General features: G+C 46.9%; 1 protein-coding gene across 4 annotated transcripts in view; it reads left to right on the forward strand.

Annotated features, from left to right (window-relative positions):
* Positions 1–19,422, forward strand: part of Wasf3 (WASP family member 3) — a 92,223-nt gene that overhangs the window by 25,936 nt on the left and 46,865 nt on the right. For 2 of the 4 annotated variants that reach the window (XM_021186801.2, XM_021186803.2), the window contains exon 2: positions 14,418–14,504. The gene's annotated coding sequence lies outside the window, so the exon portion shown is untranslated. Of the gene's footprint in view, positions 1–6,585; positions 6,665–7,639; positions 7,656–14,417; positions 14,505–19,422 lie in introns of those variants that run through there. The other 2 variants (XM_029533817.1, XM_029533818.1) reach the window with 2 other exon arrangements.

Below are 19,422 nucleotides of genomic sequence, written 5' to 3' on the forward strand. Positions count from 1 at the left end.
TCCTTGACCAAGTTATCATTGAGAAGAGTGTTGTTCAGTTTCCGCGTGAGTGTTGGCTTTCTATTGTTTATGCTGTTATTGAAGATCAGCCTTAATCCGTGGTGATCTGATAGAATGCATGGGATAATTTCAATATTTTTGTATCTATGGAGGCCTGTTTTGTGACCAATTATATGGTCAATTTTACACATCAGATATTTTACATTACAATTCATAACAGCAAAATGACAGTGATGAAGTAGCAACAAAATAATTTTATGGTTGGGGGCCACCCCAACAGGAGGAACTACTTACTGTAAAGGAGGGTAGCATTGGGCAGGCTGAGAACCACTGCTTTAGAAGGACTCTGCTCTGTTCTCCAGCCCCGCTCCCAACGTTGGCCCCTTTGTGCAGTGAGAAGATTCAGGAGGGTGAGAGGGGAAATCTCCCAGCTCTCCTCCACATTGTCTTGTGTCCTCCATGTGTACTTGGTAGCAGGTCTGGAGGAGCTGGCAGGAGGATGCAGACTTGTTCACTATTGGTCCTGCTTCTCATGTCTGCTCACAGGTGGTTTATAAAGGTAAACAGTTACCTGATCCCTTCTCTTCCCCAGGGGTAGCAGGCTGCCATGCTGAGCACAGCAGTGGATGCCAGCCTTTCCAGGGAAGCCTTCTTGGCATTTCCTTCATTTAGGTTTCTTAGTGTTCTGAACTTGTTTTAAGTCCTGGGGTATACTGTATCTGTATACCATTACTGTCACCCTACAGGGTTCGATTGGATCTTTAGACACACTATGTCTAGAGCCGTCATCTGTGAATGAAATGGGCAGTTCACACGTGAGCTTTGGCCCCTGGAAACTTTGCAGTAGGATTCAGCAGGCATTTCTGGAGGTTTCCATTCGTTAATCTGCTGTCTTCTTTGCGCTGTGAAGATGCCGTGGGGTGGAGTATGTGGAGAAGGCCATAGCAGCTTCCTGGGCTTGAACGGCTTGCCTGGATCATTGCAGAGTCTTGAGGTGTTTGTTTTTTGGTAGTGCAGTGGCAGCTTTCTGTTTCCAGAGATGTTGTTAGAGTGAGATGATTTCATCCTAAATGAAAAGCTAATGACTGCTTTCTAGAAGCACGCGTGCTCCGGGTTTGGCTCTTACTTCCGTTTGTACCATGCATAGAAATAAAAGAGGACCTGGCAGAGGACATCTAGTACTTTGGTCCATTGCCACAGGTCCATTGTTGTTTGGATTGGAGCTACCTTCAGGGATGGAGACAGGGGCATGCCACCTGCACACGAGTGAGTGTGGGGTGCTGGCACCTCCTCTCCACCCAGAGTATCCAGCTGAGGCAGCTGAGCTTTCCTGCCTCCTTCTCCATCAGCTGACAGCTCCACACCGTGCTGCCGGCAGCAGAGGAGAGAGAGCTGCCTTCATGAAATGTACCAGCCACTCTCCTGTGTTCTTGGCCTGTGACAGCCCATCCTCTCTACCTCACACTCTGAAAGAAGGTATGGTGGGCCATGCTTTTACACAAGGGGTGCTTGAGGGCCTGCCAGTAGTACCTTTGCCTGTGTCTAGAGCTTCATGTCCATGTGTGGAGGTCAGACCTCTGTAGACCCCACCACCCCATTCCCTCACCTTTACCATGCAGGCTTGGGATTCGCAGGAAATGTGCACAGCAGAATCATATTGAATGCTGTAGTGAAGTAAGCACCTCTAGCTGGCTGTCAGAGATGGGATTTAATGTCAGAGATACTGCCACTGTATGCGGGAGTGATTGTGCAGGCGATCTCATCGGCGTCATGGGAGTATCAGACCAAAGCAATAAGGAAGTAAGAGCTTCTGTTGGAGTATAGCTCTAAAGAATGGAGTCTGTCATGGTGGGAAGGTGTGGTGGCAGGAGCTGGTCACACTGTACCCACACTCAGGAAGCAGGAGTGGGGGGTACTGAGGCTCGGCTCACTCCTCTTTATTCATCCTGTGGGATGGGGCCACCCACATTCAGGTGGATCTTTACATCTCAACTAGCCTAATCTAGAAATTTCCTCACAGACACACCCAGAGGTCTTTGTGATCTGAGAGTGTTAACCATTACAAGCTCATCTCCATGCCTGTTTGACAGTAACACACATCACTATTAAACTACAACCCTCTTCTTACACACCCTATAGTTCCCATAGGCTTGCGGTCATTTCCTAATTCATAATGCAAAGTACATGCAATCCAAAGTCCCTGTGATTTTTTAACAGTGCTGTTCAAAAGGTAAGTGCAGAGTGTCTCAGAGGCTAAGGTGGTCCCTTACCTGTGCGTCCCCAGAACATCAGGAAAGCTAAATGCTTCCAACATGAAGTGGTGTAACGTAAATATCTCCATTTCCAAAGATGATCAGACCAAAGCAAGACTGAACCCAGCAGGGAAAACAGCTCTGGAAGCTCTGGGTCTGGCATCTGTGTCTTGTGATGGAATCACCAGGGCCCCTAAGTGCTCAGGTATCTGCCTGCAGCACACATAGCCTGTCTCTTGGGCTAGCTCCACTTCAGGTCTCCAGCTTTCCTCAGGAGACGTCTCATGGTTCTAGCTTTTCTGATATCCTGAGATCCCCAATACAACCCAGACTGAACTCACCTCCATAACTTTACGTAGTGGCCTCTCAGAACCTTCTTATAGCAGCTCTGACCCTGCCACACCTGGCCTAGCCTCAATGTCCCTGTGGAAGCTTGGCACCAGACTTCATGCCTCCTGCCTGACTCTTGCTGCGTATTTTATGTCTGCGTTGCCTGATCAGCATTGCCAAGTTCTGCTAGTTTGGGATGAACCCCAATTCCCTTGGACCACAGTTACATCAACTCCTACAGCTGACCCTAGGTGATTGATTGTTTTCAAGCAGGGGACTCCTTGGGTGGCCCTGTCCTTACAGATGAATTTGCATATTCAGTAGGTGGAACCTTCAGTGGGTAAGGTCTTGCCTTTTGTGCAGAAACCCAGTGCAGAGCCTGTGGTTTCTCTTTCATGTCATTGCTTTCCTTAGCAATCACGGCTGCCTGCACACCACTCAGGCTCCTCTCCCTGGACAGACCACACATGTTCAGTATGCTTTCGGTTCACTTTCACTCTGGCTCACTGTAGACCTGGATGATGGCAGTGAGCAGTAACTGTGATACAGCCCAAATGCCATCCCTTGTTAAAACTATTAGACCATTACATTTGACGTTGTTTGCCAGAACATAACATGAGTGTCCCAGGGGAGTCCCCCCTCCCACCCCCCCCCCTGTTGAGTCTTGTTCTTCCAAACCTCGTGAGCCAGGTTCTCACCATCCACATATATGTCAGCATTCTGGTCTCTTGAGTTCCCTCCCACCAGAATGGTCCAGGAACTTCTGTTTATAGCATCAGAGCTTCTCTAGCCTGAAGTTCCAGACTCTTCCACGTTCCTCTAGCAGACCAGTTCCAAAGGCTCATGAACCACAGCAGAGACACCATGAGTAGGTAGCAGTTTTCTGTGTTACTTTCCCGCTGCTGTGGCCAGAGGCTTGGCAGAGTGGGTGGAGCTGTGTGCTAAAGCAGTCTGGCTCATTTGAACAACTTCTGTTGGGTCGAACTTCATAGACATATTTGTTATGATAGCCATGATATACTTTTTTCCTCAGGGAATTTAAACACAGAATCTTTGTATCAGATTTAGCATTACAACTAAGGGTAAGATATAGTCTGGTTCTAGAGGAGTAGAAATTGTCATGGTAATAATGGAAAAATAACTCTCCTCATAATGTTCCTCAGACTTCTCTGCTTTCATTTAATACTGGTGCAGGTTTCATAAGTATTTTGGCTCATTTACTTATGTAATACTTCTTACTATTTTCCTTGGTCAGAACTTTTGAGTTCACATAGAGGCTGCTCCCATAGGGCTGAAGGACGGGAAGGTCAGACAGTGGGCTGGGGCTCATAATGCAAGATGAGGATTCTGGTACCTGTGGAATATTGATTGAGGAGTGAAGTTTGATTGCATTTATTTGTTTAGCATGCACTGTGAAGGCAGAGTAATAGAAGGCAGTTTGTGTTGAGTATCCCACAGGTTCGAATTTCTATGCAGTTATTGGGAGGGGTGGTCCTCCTGGGAGAGGTGGTCCCAGAACACACTGAGGAAGAGAATGGGATTCAGAGCCAGGCCGACTTTGTGGCCGAGTGTGCTTCCATGCCCCTTCATGTAGGGTTCTGTCTACCACTAAGCTGTATGTTCCCAATGCTTGAGGTATGGCTTTTAAGCCAGTATTTTTCTCTTTAGCCTGGGCTCTAACTTGTTGACTATATAAACGCAATTCATGGGCGTGGAGAAATGACTCAGTGGCTGAGACCATCGAGTGTGCTTCTACAAAGTCAGAATTTGTACCTCAGCACCCATCTCTGAAGGTACAGTACTGCCTGTGACTCCTCCTCCAGGAGATCCGGTGCCCACTTCTGGTCTCCACAGGTCTGTATACATATGGCAGATGTTTACATAGCTGCACACACACTTATACATAATGTTTTTTAAAAAAATAATTCTTTCTTTGCTGGTCTCAGTGTTGTGGATTAAATAAGATGGCTTATGTGAAAATCTTTTGTCAGTGATCCTCTGGATTCCGATGTGAGTTGTTATTTATAAAAATGACTTGCCATTTGCAGTGGGGAGTCTGATGGATAGTGGCTTTCTTTTAATTCATTCATCATGTTAATGAGTTGTAATCAATCAGAAATGCCTAATGAAGGTTAGAAACAGAGGGAGCTCACCAGTGAACGTCTGTCATTGAAATAGGCTTCACCATGCAGTCCTGGCTGCCCTAGAACTCACAGAGATTCCCCTGCCTCTGCCTCCCATGTGCAGGGATTAAAGGCGTGCATTCTCACATGCCTGGCTAGGAGACCGGTTTTTTTAAGTATAATGTATTGCAGAGATGTCGGCAATAGCTACATAATTGGTTTTAAACATTAATGGTTTTGTGTGTCTGAAGTGTTTTACACTTTGGCTAATGAAAAGGAAGCTCACTGGAAGGATATACTGAGGAAGACCGAGCGAGCAGGGGAAGTCAGAGCGAGCGAGATGGTGTGATGTGCCTCACTCTGCATTCTGTAGCGGGCTATTTTTAGCATCTCTTTGAAACACTGATGAGTTCTCATTTGAAGATTGAACCATTAAAGGAGAGAAAAATACAAACCAGTTTAGGCAAGGATGCTTTCCGCTCGGCCCAGATCTGTTTCAGGCTTTCATGTGGACAGGGGCACTTCCTGTAGCCACTGGTTTGCAGTCTGTGAAGGAGCAAGGGCATTGGGAACGGTGCCAGGAGATCAGCCAAGGACACGCTGCTCCACTTTTTCAAAGGAGACTTTTACAAACTCTGGAGTTGGGGGGTTGCTTAATGAGGAGGCTGTATTGCATCGGTGATGCTGGACAAAGGAGTCAATCAAGCATCCTCACCATGGCCTCACCGTGCCTCTCCTGTCCTCGGGACCCCATCCTGTCTGCTGCTCTCATCCTCAGCTCTTGAGCTGCCTCTGAGTATGGCTCAAGAACCCTGTTTACTGAAGCCAGCTGGTGCCAGCCCTCACTGTCGCTATTCAGTGGTGGTACTCAGCAGCCTGGCTGCGGGCTTCTTGTCTTCGACCTCTCCTGGAGTAGGAAGCCTTATTTTACACTGAAGAAATCATTCTTATCTTTATCATTCGATGCTTATTCCAGAGAGGCTCCTTAACTGTCTGGTGGCCTGGAAACGACTGCTCCGCTGGCTCACATTCGCAGCCTAAACCCACTCTTGAAGTCAATTCGAGGTCATCGAGTCCAGGGCAAGTCCAGCTCTCTCTTGCTCAAATAGGTCAGAAATTAGCATGCCCCCACCCCCCAACACACCTCAGGCATTTGAGAAAAGTCACTTATCTGTCAAATGATTGGCTATTGTGTATGTACCAAGTGTTAGGGAGACAAACAGTGGAGAGACAAGGTAGGAAGGGAAAGAGAGTAGAATTAGTGTGCAAAGTCTGAGAACTTTAGTGCTGTGGCTGTCCACCAAGGGAGAGTAACATAACTAGGAAACACTGGCCTGGCCTGTGTAGTTAAGCATTACAACCTGGCAATCTGCTTTCCTTTGAAAACAAAGTACATTTGCTATGAGTATCTGACCATCTTCAACCTCTACATTTTTCCCTTCTCTAGTGATCCAGTTATTTTGGTATGCTAATGAAGAGCTCAGCACTTTGAATGCCAGACCTAAGCTGGAACTTTCCAGAAGCCATCTCAAGTCTTAGTTTTTTTGTGCATCCTTACATGGTTTTTCTCTAGGCTAACAGTGATTGGAAGCTGCTGGGAACTCCTTTCTGGGTGGCACCCAGGCTTAGGATCCACGGTCAGTGGTCCAGCTCTGCAGTCTTCAGTCTTGGGGAGTGGTTGTAGGGCAGGCTGTGGCAGTGTTTGGTACCCAGTTGTGTGCTGAGGCTAGCTCTCCCTATCATTTAATCATTTAGTGATTCTCCCAGTCTCATCCTTGTCTCTTGAGAGACTTAGGTCTGAACGAACCAGTGATCTCTTAATGAGCGAGGGGAGAAGTCCACTCGAGATTGAAGCTGGCTCAAGTGACCTCTGCACACTGGCCTTCCGTGCAGTGGGCACAAAGAAAGGAGATGCGTATTCCAGGGTGTCGGAACAGGGCTCTTCATTAAGCGTCACTGGTAAGAAAGAGACAGGAAATGCTAGCCCCCGCCTGCTAGCCCTGGGGGGATGTGTGCTGATGAGCAGTATCTGAAGGCCCCCTTGAGCAATTGGCACCCTGCGTGGGAGGCGACAGACACTGTGCCTAAGGCCTGGCTATCACTGTTCAGAGTGCTGCGGGGTTGGGGAGCAGGGGCCCCATTTGTGCTGACAGTGTCAAGGAAGTGGATACTGACTGAGGGGTCAGACTGGTGGTGTAGACCAGAAGGGTGTGTGCCTTCTGTGTAGACCTGGTGTGGTGGGTGTGGCTTTAGGGCAGGCATCTCTCCTATGGCTAGAGAACACTAGGCACCTTTAGGCCTGTGCTAGACCTAAATTGCAGAGACTGGTGGCAGCTAGAACAGGAAGAACTTATTTGATGTTTCAAGGATACAGGCTTCCCCAAGGTACCAAGAAGCCGAATTCCTGACAGCAGTGTTCAGTGCCTGGGGTTACAAATCAAGAACTCTCTCTGCCTCCTAGTGCTCTTGTAGAAGTGGAGAGGAGTCGGAGGAGAGGAGCCTTCACTAAGTAGGAAGTGTGTCTCTGGAGATCCTTAATACATGACACTGCTGATGCCAAGTGCGAGTGGCCCTGGAGACACGTCTGCAATGCGCGTAATGTGCCAGGAGCAAACTGCGTGTGCAGCTTGGTAGCAGGGCGTTCAGATGATGTGGAGCTGTTACCTAAGAGCACATTCACTCTGTGCTCTGCGTCCTGGAGGGCAGCTCCTCAGTGTGGCTCTCTGCAGCTGCTGCCAGGTTGCCCTCAGCAGTCTCCATGCATCCCTCCAGGTTGCCCTCAGCAGTCTCCATGCATCCCTCCAACGCTCAGTTTCCCAGCTTGTGATGCAGAGTCTTCCTGACAGGCAGTGGAGGCCTGGAGCCAAGGGGTGGAATTCAACCGCATGGAGTTTCAAGATGGCTTTTATTTGTGATTCTGTAACCAGGCAACGACTCGTATAAAGACAAAGTAAGTGTTCTCATGTGCTGATAAGCCTGGAGTCACAGGCAGAGATATGGAATGAAGAAGAGATCGGTTCCTTTGGAGTCACTGTCATCGATGGTACCACAGCAGCCCAGCCAACTGTAGCTCTTCTGATTGGCTGCTTACTGTTCTGATTTGCTCTTTTTCCTCCTTTGGATACTGGGCCATTGCCGGGTTCAGTTTGATGGAGTGGCGCCTTGAGTGAATGATAGCATTTTTGCTAGGTGTGACCTACAGAGGACTACTGTAGTCCATTCCAGAACAACAGTCTGCCAGTCTTCCTTCCAGTATTTCTGACCAGGCACCATTAGCTTGGACAAACTTAGGTTCCAGTCCCGAGGTTCTGCAAAGTCACACTATGTCAAGAATTGATTTTCCTTTCTTCACATCGTACAGGACTCATAGCCACCCCAATGCCCAGTCTCCAAGGGATCCTACATCCCCTACTAACCCCCCCCCCAGGGCACCAGGCACAATCGTGGTGCACACACACACCCGCAGAGGCAACACTCTCACACACAGAATAAAGTAACTGTAAAAAGGATTTTTAGAAGTGCTAATCCTAGCTGACAATGTGATATGCGTTCTATTTAATGGATGTCGTTGGGTTTTACTTTGACTTACTCCCCTGCCTCTGCTGCTGCCATCTCCTGCATTACCTGCTTTATCCTTGTCTGTGTGTTCCCTGCCAGCTCTGTAAGGATGTGTATGGGCAGGGGCCTTTGCTGCTACTCAACAGTGTTTCCCCCACTGTTTCCTAACAGTTCTGTTGTTATATGGTGTTTGAGTCATGGGACCAGATAAACATGTTCTGCTGTAAAAGATACAGGTATGTAATGCAGTGGGAGCTGAGTCCCCGAGACCACAGGGAAAACACAAAGGCTGCTACTGTACCAGACCCAGGGCTTCATGATCCCACTCCCCCCTCTCCTTCCCCCTCTTTGCCTTCTTCCCCTCCCTCTTTCTGTCCTTCCTTTCTCTTTCTTGTGCTGAGTTATATCCCCAGTCCCCTAAAATGTCATGCTTCATGTTTTATGAATTGTGCTTTCATGACGCTAATAGTGGCCACACCTCAGGGCTGAGCCCAGTGTTGCAAGCGGAATTGCATTTGTGAGTGGTTGAGATGCTGGCGACCTGATCCCGTAGATGAAAACGGGTCTTGTGAAGGGTGTGGAACAAGGAAATGAGTCCAGCAAGCATCCGCCCACACCTGCAGGGACCACATGTGAGCTTTGTAGCTTCTGATTCCTGTGAAGCTAGAATTGGGAGGCTTAAGAGCCATGGCAAGGACCAAAATAGTAAACAGGTTTAATGTAATCAGATTAGGGGAGTACATGCCGATTATGGGGAGCAGTTTAGACACAGTCTGTTTTCATAGGAAGCCTTTTCACATCCCAGAACTTGTTTCATATTGACTTTAAATGTCATGAATAAGTGAGATTAACAGGAAACACTTTTATTATCATTGACTTTATATGATGCCCGTAGGAAAGGCCTCTCAGCCTGGTGCAGGGTACTGAGAAACACAAACTGGAGGTAATTTGTACTGCAGTTGACACAAATGGTCTAAAATGCTTTTAAAGTCACCTGAAGAACTCATGTTCATCATCATAAGAAACACCCATTCTTTCTGCTCTGTTCTTGAGTTTAGAAATAGGTTTGAAAGCAATAAGAACAAACCTAGGTGGCTATTTATCCCAAGGTGTGACTTACTATGGATTGATTCATGATGTGCTATAAGGGATTTTTCTTTGGCAGCAACATTTTAACAATTCCCTGGAGACGCCTGAGAGCATTTTGATGCTGCCACATTGAGGCTGTTAATGAGAACCCAAATGGCCAAGGGTGAATACATCTCTGATGGGATTTTAGAAAGGGGTGTGGTTCCAGAAGGACTTTTAATTATCGATTTGTTTGTTCTTGGAATCAGCTGTTGGGGTTTGGTCTTTTGCTATGTATTGTCCTGTTACATATGCCACCCCCCCCCCCAAGGCCTGGTTCCCCCAGGGACAAGAGAGTCTGCATACACTCTGAAGTGATGCTGTGTGACCTTGCTATTTAGTTTAAAATTAGTGGTTGAATAAGGATGCTTACAGCCTGTGGCTGGGCAGAAGAGAGGGAGGTTAGGTTTTGGTCCCTGGGCTTGGGGGGTCTGAGGAGGGACCAAGAAGAGAGAGAAGAATGTGGAGAGAGAAATGCCATGGGGTAGGCGAGTCATGAAAACATGGCCTTGAGGTATGGCCATTGGGAGTTAAGAGCTGCCCAGATGGAACATGCCCAGATATAACTTGGCATAATAGATAGAGGGTAGATATCTGCCCAGCTCTGGTGCATTAAAGGCTTATTACAAATATAAAAGTTGTTTGTCTTTTATCTGGGAATTGAGTGGTTAAAGGCAGGGTAGCGACCCCCGACTGAGATGAAATAATTACTACAACAGTCAGCGAGTGCTTGAGTGTCTGTGTGCTACTCTTCATAGTATTTCTTTCTTAGATTCTCCATAATAGCATCTTCAGTTCACCTCTCTGAGCCGGAACCTGTAGAATGATACTGCTTGGCACAGTGGTCAACCGATTCATGGCATTGCTTATATTAACACCGATTAAAATTAAATAAAACATTACGTCTCTTCTTCATACTGGCTGGCATTTTGCCACCCAGGCTAGTGCTCTGGGAAGCTGGAGACCATCCAAGTGAGCATTATTCTCTGGAGCATTTCCCCATGACAAGGAGCTCAGGTGGGCAGGCTGCCTTAGGGTATCCATCTCCCTGACTGCATGGTGTGGGAGGCATCTCAGCCTTCTCTTCCACTTCTGACCATGCCTCGCATCTCTCAGCTTTATTCTGTTAAACGTCTTCCTCTTCTGGCTTATGACTGTATCACCAGTTATCTGAATTATGATTCAAAGTCAGTATCTAAACCCATAACCCATCCACGTGTTGCTTCAGATGGCAGGCCCCTGCTGTGTGCTGGTTTACACAGTTGTCACCTCCATAAAGTCCTGGTTACCTGGAACCTCACTTGCTTCTTCTGGTGCACTGAGAAATGCTTGCATGCAGGCAAAATGTCCTACAGGTAAAAGAAAGAAAGAATTTCTCAGGGGTACAAGGTTACAGTTCCACGGAAGTCAGAAGAGGGCATCAGATCCTCTGGAGTTGGAGTTATAGATGGTTCTGAGCACCATGTGAGGACTGGGACTCTAACCCAGGTCCTCTGGAAGAGTGACCAGTGTTATTAATCACTGAGCAATCTTGCCAGCCCCAGGATTTGACTTCTTGGTGGCTGTACAGTTTTTCACATGTAATAGTCTAGACCACTCACACAATTGAGTTAATTCTCAAAGACCTTTCTGATTTCCGACCTGTATTAGAGACTTTGGTAGCTTTTCAGGGAAGAAAAATGATCGTTTGTATGTGAAAAGCCAGGATCTAGTTAGTAACCACGGTGCTCTGACTGGGGCTTATTTGTCTGCCGTGGTCCAGGACACGTTACTCTCTGATGCTCCAGTTCTTCTCTGCAGTGGAGAGTCTGCTGGCTTTGAAGACTGAGTTAGGTCCACGTGCAGTGTTGGTTGTAGAACTGATCCTGACTGCAGCATTGGCCAGATGGTAGCTAACAGTAAATCCATGGTTCTGTAGATCCTCACAGACTGCAGGGTTCCTAGGCGTAACTGACACTGGAATATACTGGACACTTTCCTTGCCCCAGGCACTGTCAGTTAGCTGTGTGCCTCTCTAGTGGAGCCTGCCTGTTGATCACATAGCCACATCTCTGCTGATGTGACGAAGCGCCATGGCTACAACTGGTAGGAGAAAGGGTTGGAGTACTTTTTGTTGTTTATTTCACTGGGTTCTTATACCTCTACCTCCCTTCCAACCCTCATCCTGATCCGTTTCAACCTCCAACCCTAGGGAGGAGAGAAAGAAGGTTAGAGGGGAAGGGGCGGAGATCTCCCTCAGCCAGCAAAATAGACTACTTCCTGCTGATTATGGGGACTGGGTTCCTGGGGAAGTCCAGTCTTCCTTGTTAGGGTATCTTCAGTTTCTTCTTGTCAAACCCAGCAGCAGCAGTAACCAGGTGGTGGTGGTGTTTCTTCTCCTCTCCTCCTCCTCCTCCTCCTCCTCCTCCTCCTCCTCCTCCTCCCTCCTCCTCTTCCTCCTCCTCCTCTTCTTCCTCATCTTCCTCCTCCTTCTCCTCCTCTTCCTCCCCCCTCCTCCTCTTCTTCCTCCTCCTCTTCCTCCTTCCCCTCCTCCTCCCCCTGCCCCCTCCTCCTCCTCCTCTTCTTCCTTCTCCCCCTCTTCCTCTTCCTCCTCTTCCTCCTCTTCCTCCTGCCCCTCCTCCTCCTCCTCTTCCTTCTCCTTCCTTCTCTCCCCCCTCTTCCTTATTCTTGTCCCTCTCACGGCTCTGGCATTATTCCCTCTTCAAAGCTCTCAGAATTAAACTCTCTGCAGCTGGTAAAAATCACTTCCTTCCTAGAGCACGAGACAGTCATAGTTAGTGGCTGTGGACAAACAGCAGCTCCATATCCCACACCTGGGATTAAATAAAAATACGTCCACATAACTGGTTTTTGTTTTTTGTTTTTAAGAAACCAAAGTTCTCACTACAAAGATTTCTTTGGTGCTATGCCAGAGGCATAGTCCCTTCTGGTGGAGAAGGCATGTGTGACGCAGGTGCAGGAAGCCGAGAGATCATATCTCAACCCTCCATGGGAAGCAAGGATTTTTGTGATGTGCTTCCTACAGCAAGGTTCCACTTCCTAAAGGTACCATATCCTCCCCAAACAGTGCCACCTGCCGGGGACCCAGTGGCACTGCTCATTCAGACCTCTTAAAACCATGCAGTCAGCCCGGCTGGACCAGTGCAGGTGACATGAGGCCTAGATGATCTAAACTGGAGGAGAGGTTTCTGTATTTGTAAGTAAATTGACATATGCAGATTATTTCTATTTATGCGTGTGTGTTTGTGTGTGAGGTAGAGGGGGTTGTGAGCTGCCTGTCCTGGCTAATGTGGACTGAACTCAGGCACTCTGCAAGAGCAGTAGGCAAGCATTCCTTATCTCCCAGCCACCCGCCCCGCACCCCCCACCCCGAATTTCTCTTTTACTCTTTTAAACAAATTTTTTATTAGATATTTTCTTTTCTTTTCTTTTTTTTTTTTAAAGCTTTATTTATTTATTATATGTAATTACACACATAGCTGTCTTCAGACACTCCAGAAGAGAGAGTCAGATCTTTGTTTTTTTTTTTTTTTTTTAAAGCTTTATTTATTTATTATATGTAATTACACACATAGCTGTCTTCAGACACTCCAGAAGAGGTTGTCAGGTCTTGTTACAGATGGTTATGAGCCACCATGTGGTTGCTGGGATTTGAACTCAGGACCTTTGGAAGAGCAGTCGGGTGCTCTTACCCACTGAGCCATCTCACCAGCCCCTAGATATTTTCTTTATTTACATTTCAAATGTTATCCCCTTTCTTAGTTTCACCTCCGGAAATCCCCTATCCCCTCCCCCTGCTCCCCAACTTACCCACTCCCACTTCCTGGCCCTGGCATTCTGGGGTATACTGGGGCATAGAACCTTCACAGGACCAAGGGCCTCTCCTCCCATTGATGATGGGCTAGACCATCCTCTGCTACATATGCAGCTAGAGCCATGAGACCCACCAGTGCCTGACAAATATGGAAGTGGATGTTCACAGCCATCCATTGAAGGAGCTAAAGAAAGTACCCAAAGAGCTGAAGGGATTTGCAGCCCCATAGGAGGAACAACAATATGAACCAACCAGTACCCCCAGAGCTCCCTGGGACTAAACTACCAATCAAAGAAAACACATGATGGAACTCTTTTTTACTTTTTAAACATCAATAGCAAACTACAGAGCTGGCTTAAAGATGCCTTTTAAAGGATGGTGGCTGTCTTCACTGCTTTGATTCTCAAAGTCACTTGAACTGGTGTAGCTCAGGCGTGTTGAGATAATTGTTTGAAAGACTTGGCGTTGCCTCTCTTTGTTTGAGAACCTGCACAAGTAGCCCCGTGCCTGGACTGCGTTTCCCAGGTTTAACCTCTGCCACTGGTGACCTCTGAGAAGTGGTTTGGCAAAGCTTGTCTGTTCTAAGCTGCTTTGTCCTCCGTGTCTTGAACTCACTGATTTTGTAACAGTGTCCCTCTGTGTATTTCTCATCCCAATTCCTGAGCAGTCATTCCTTGACAGTTTTATCTGTTTGGTCTAACAGAATAGCTTGTCTTTATCTCCATTTCTCTTACCATCAAACATGTTAACAAGATTCTAATTAAATACAAATGTTGTTAGGAAAAATGAACAGTCCTTGTGTGAGTGACCGACATTATAGGACTGCTTGTGAGAGGTAGCAACAGTGCCTGCAAGCGTGTCTTACTGTTGGGTGGAGAAACCAAACGACTCAGTTGAAGGCTCTTAGAATACAACTGACTATTTTTCTATCCTTCAGCTCCTATGAACTATGAATCCTTGAAGTTACTTCTAGAGTTTATTCCAGAGTAGGGAGCTGGACTGTATAAAGCTTTAAGTACTTTAGATCTTTCCTTAAGCAAAAAAAAAAAAAAAAAAAAAAAAAAAAAAAAAAAAAAAAAAAAAGAATAGTTCTGGGATTAGAGCTCCCTTGGTGAAATTGTTGAGTTGTAAAATTTGAAGTTCGGGCTTAGGTGAAGGCTTGAGAACATTTCAGCTACTGTTATGTAATTACTTTCTTTCTTTTCCTCTTAGTTCTGATCCTGCTTGCTGTTCCTGCTGACACCTGAGCCGCCCTGCGATGCTGCTAAGACCCTTTCATCCCAAGAGTCAACTTACTTGGTATGAGTGTCTTTTAGCCTCAAGGCTCCTCAAGTGCAGGAAGAGAATGATCTAGAAATGTAATTGAAAATAGAATAGCATGAAAGACATTAATGTCTTTGAATATTTATTCTCAGTGTATTTTAATATATTGATAATAATTAAAGGTATATGAGTTTAACTAGTGTTTTGGGATGTAAAAGAGAAAAAAACTGTGACTGGATATATTAATTTTATTTTTGTGTGAAGCACATACTATGACTCTCTAGTTTATGTCTTTTTAAACAGTTCTATTCTTTTCCTCTCATGAGATTTTTTTTTTTAAATAAGATTTTATTTTATGTGTATGGGTGTTGGCCTACATGTGCATATGTGTACTATGAGGTCAGAAGAGGGCGTCGGATCTCCTGGCAAATGGTGGTGAGCCGTCATGTGGGTGCTGGGAATTGAACTCAGATCCCCTGCAAGAGCAGCCAATGCTCTTAACTGCAGAGCTTCAGTACTGCCCCCACCCCTATAATTGAACTATGTGGTTCTCAAGCCAGTGTTGTGTCACAGTGTCAAAAGGTTGGGCATGCTGCAGGAAGTTTTCTTCCTCTTCTTCTGTGCCCACTCCTTGTCAGGTGGTCCCAGCTAGCAGACCATCCATCCTGTATCTAAGTATAATCAAAGGATCGTCTGCTGATTGCAAACCTCCCCAGCGATGGAAGGAAACATTCTTGCTGTGTCCCCTCAGTCAGTCAGATCCCGAGGCCTCCTGGTAACGGTCATCCCCTGCACTTGATTTCATTCTTGCAGAAGGGAAATATGTGGAGCTAAGACCATGTACTTTAGAAGCCCAGGAGCTCGACGGTGCTTAGAGATCAGCATGATCTGTGGTACTAACAAAATAGGCGACACAGTGTTTTGAACTCCTGTGATCATTCATCTAGGATGCATCTAGTAATGCTCATTATTTCATCCAGTGATAGAATTAATAATTGATAAAGTCTCAAACATACAGGAATGTAAGAAACACTTTAAGAAACGGGAATCCAAGCTGGGCAGTGGTGGCGCACACTTTTAATCCCAGCACTTGGGAGGCAGAGGCAGGCGGATTTCTGAGTTCGAGGCCAGCCTGGTCTACAAAGTAAGTTCCAGGACAGCCAGGGCTACACAGAGAAACCCTGTCTCAGAAAAAAAAAAAAAGAAACAGGAATCCCAAAGTCCTTTCTGATCATGCTAAAGATGACTGCAAAAGCCCTACAGCTAATACTGGGACCATTAGTAACAGGGTCAGTGTTAGGGACGAGGCGGGGGTGGCCACTGTGGACTGGAGATCCTGTGAGCACAAGACAGTGGGAATGGAATTCAGAATACCCAGGAAAGGAAGATGAAAGAAGAGAAATTAACCCTGTAGTCTCTAAAGTAGTGGAAAGAATGAGAAACAAGAATGAATCCATACACACACACACACACACACACACACACACACACACACACAATGTGCACGTATATATATTCTGCATAGTTTTTAACATATTCTGCAGAAAAAGATGTATAGAAAAAAGAAGACAAAATGGCTGGGTGTTAATATGGCACAGTGGCTTTTAAAGTCCCTGGAGATTTCTGTCCTTCCCCACAGACTGACGCTTGCCCCCTTCTGTATCTAAAGAATCCTTTGAGGCTTCAGGCCGTCACCATTTCTGACTGCAGACTCAGTCACAGAAGCACACAGCCTGTGACTTCCCAGCTCTGGTGAGTCCTGAAACAAACAGGGCCTAACAGCTCTGGGAGGGGGATGCCGCGTGCCCCCATCCCTGTCCCCGTGTGTGTGTGTGTGTGTGTGTGTGTGTGTGTGTGTGTGTGATTGTGCCCCTCCCTTCACCACTAACATCTGTGACTGATGAACTCTGAACACCTCCTGATAAAGATGGTCCATAGCAATTCACTTCTAACAAGACGATTGGAGTTGCGAATGCATGCTGAATGCCAGTAGACATTGTCTGCTAAGTGTGCATGTGTGAGTGTGTGTGTGTGCATGTGTCCTGTGTGTGCTTGTGTTGTACACTTGTGTGTGCCCATGTGTATGTGTATGTATGTGTGTGCCCATGTGTATGTGTGTATGTGTGTATGTATATGCATGTGTGTGCATATATGCACATTTATGTGCATGCACCCACATTTGTGCATGTGTCCTGTGTGTACTTCTGTAGTATACTCATGTGTGTGCCCATGTGTACATGCATGTGTGTGTGTGTGTGCATGTGCACATGTGTGTATACTTGTATGGCATGTATCATTTGATCACATTGTATATCACTATCATTCCATTATGTCCATTGATTTCTGCTTAGTGATTTCCAAATGTTTACTTATTTTTATGAAGGCTCTCAATATGGAGTTGAGGAAATCTGAGTTTTGGTCCTGACTGTGTAGAATAGTCATGTGACCTGTCCAGGGTCTCTGCATGATTTCTCGAATTATTCCTAAGTCATGTGAAATAAGACAGTTCTGCAGCCTCAGTAGGATGTTTAGATGGTTTAAAAAGCATATGTCAGTGTGCTTTCCCATCCAAATGCTCTATATGGCAGAATGGAACAGTACAGGAGTTCATAAGCCGTTCCTGAATGCAGAATAGACAAGTTTAAATGTCATCAGTCAGCCGCTGTTCCTTTGCTTAAATTGGGCTGAAGTCTTAAAAATGCAAAGTCAGTCTTGTTTAGTGTTCCAGCCTTGAGCTTTACGTGTCAGTGGCTCTCGGCTCTCAGCCTTAGCAGTCTGAGCTCCTAGCAGCTGTCAGCTGCTCTTGGCCTCCCTCTCAACACTGCTCTGTCTGCCTGGCATTTTCAAAGCCAGTAGCTCCCAGTGTTACCAGCTCTCAATGAAAGGAACTCAGTCCACCCAGCCCCTGATGGAGACCTGAACAGATGATAAAGCCATCAGAACATGGTTATCCTGGGGTTTACACAAGCTGCTGTGTTTGGAACAGGTCTGAAACTGGTCCCATGAGCATGAATGGATGCTGCTTATGTAGACTTAAGGGGTGAGCTCGTGCACAATAGTCTGTGGCTCGCTGACTGTAGGTGTCCTGTATCACCATGCCAGCCTGTACAAGTGCAGTACTTACCTGTCCTGGCTGTCATAGATGGGGCGATGCTGGACACAGACCACAGTTAGGGAGTCTGACGTGGCTGTAGTGTTGGATGCAGACACATGGAATGCTGAACCTCTGTGTTCGGGGCACTTAACAGAGGGACCACTGCAGGAAGGGCCCAAGGGAAAGTGTCAGGAATGAGCAGCTTTATGTTAGCCTGACATAGGCTGGAGTCAGTTTGGAAGAGGGAACCTCAGCTGACAGAATGCCCCCATTAGACTGGCCTGCGGCAAGCCCGTGGGGCTTTTTTCTTGATTGATGATTGATGTGGAAGGACCCAGCTCACTGCGGATGATGCTGGCCCTGGGCAGGTCATCCTGTGTTGTATAAGAAAGCTGGCTTAGCAAGTCAAAATGAGCAAGCTGGTAAGCGGGAATCAAGACCACCCTGGTGGTTGCCATAACAACTTCAGAAGGCATGGTGACTCCTCTGCTGTCAGAATGATATCCTAGATCGATCCTCAAGGCGGCCACACGCACGTCCCCAGTGGAATCCTTAGCCCCTGTAGAAGCAGTGGCAGGTGTTATTGTGACAACTGAGATGCAGAAGTCCAGAACTGAGAGCCAGGGCTCCCCAGCCTTGCCTGATCTAGGCAGATTGGTACTCCTGTTGACCATCTGGGCCCTCTAGGATGGCAGTAGTGGCTGCACCAAGGAGCCCATCATTTCTGGCTGCAGGTGGAGGGGTGGGAGGTGCAGGCTTGGCTGTAAGTTTGCTGGCCTCCTAAGACCATACTTGATTGGTGTCTGCTGGTTTGATTCTGAGAGATGGGACTATCTTGTGCTCCCTGGCTTGGATGCCATGCGTGTTGCTTGGGTAGGACCCCCTTCCACCTTTAGCCATGCCTGCTGACCAGCACAGCCCTTGGCATGGTTTTAGTGAGTAGTTTCTTTTGTTAACCTGATAGCTTTTAATCTATTGCTCATTAAATGGAGGTTGTTTGTCATCTGTAGCTCAGAAATACTATTCAGATATTTGAAGTGTGGGTCTTTTTTTAAATTTCTCCTTAGCAATTCAATGTGCATTCTAGTTTCTTGACAGATACTGGCTGTATTTGTATTACAAGGAGCCATACTGGATCCTGGTCCACAGAGACCTAGGGTTATTCCCCTGGCCTGGGCAAACTTAGACTGTGGCATGGAAATCTGCATGTGTACAGTGGTCAGCCAAAAGCTAATCATATGTGTGGAACATACAAAAAGAGACTGAGACAGGAATCTCAGGCTCATGCATCCTGCCAGCCACAAGGGAGTGTGAGGAGGTGAGGGTCCAGCCAGCTCATCCATCAGTGATCTCAAATCTCGGATAGAAATGGAACAGCAAACATGTAAACCAATGTATTTCTTTTATATATTGGAGTTCACCATTCATGGCAAATGAGAGTTAAATGAGAGGGACTCTCAAGGAGAGAGGGCAGGAGAGAAAATGGAAGCACAAGGATGCCTCTAATTCTCGAGCCAAGAGACCACAGCTCAGACAGCAGAGGTAATCATTTAGCACAGTGAGGTGTGGCATTGTGGCTGCAGAGGACCATGAGACTAAGGGGAATTCGGGAAGCCAAGCCCTTGCTTTGACTGTGGGGAGGCAGAGGTAGCAATGGTGCTGTCTCCAGGGAGGGTAGCAGGGGGCACATGCCTCCACCCAGAGGGGGCACGCTAACACCCTGGCGGGTCCATCCAGTCCTGGGGAGCACACTAACACCCTGGCAGGTCCATCCAGTCCTGGGGGGCACGCTAACACCCTGGCGGGTCCATCCAGTCCTGGGGGGCATGCTAACACCCTGGCGGGTCCATCCAGTCCTGG

Source organism: Mus pahari, chromosome 23 (assembly GCF_900095145.1).
Source record: "Mus pahari chromosome 23, PAHARI_EIJ_v1.1, whole genome shotgun sequence".
Taxonomy (NCBI): Eukaryota; Metazoa; Chordata; class Mammalia; order Rodentia; family Muridae; genus Mus; species Mus pahari.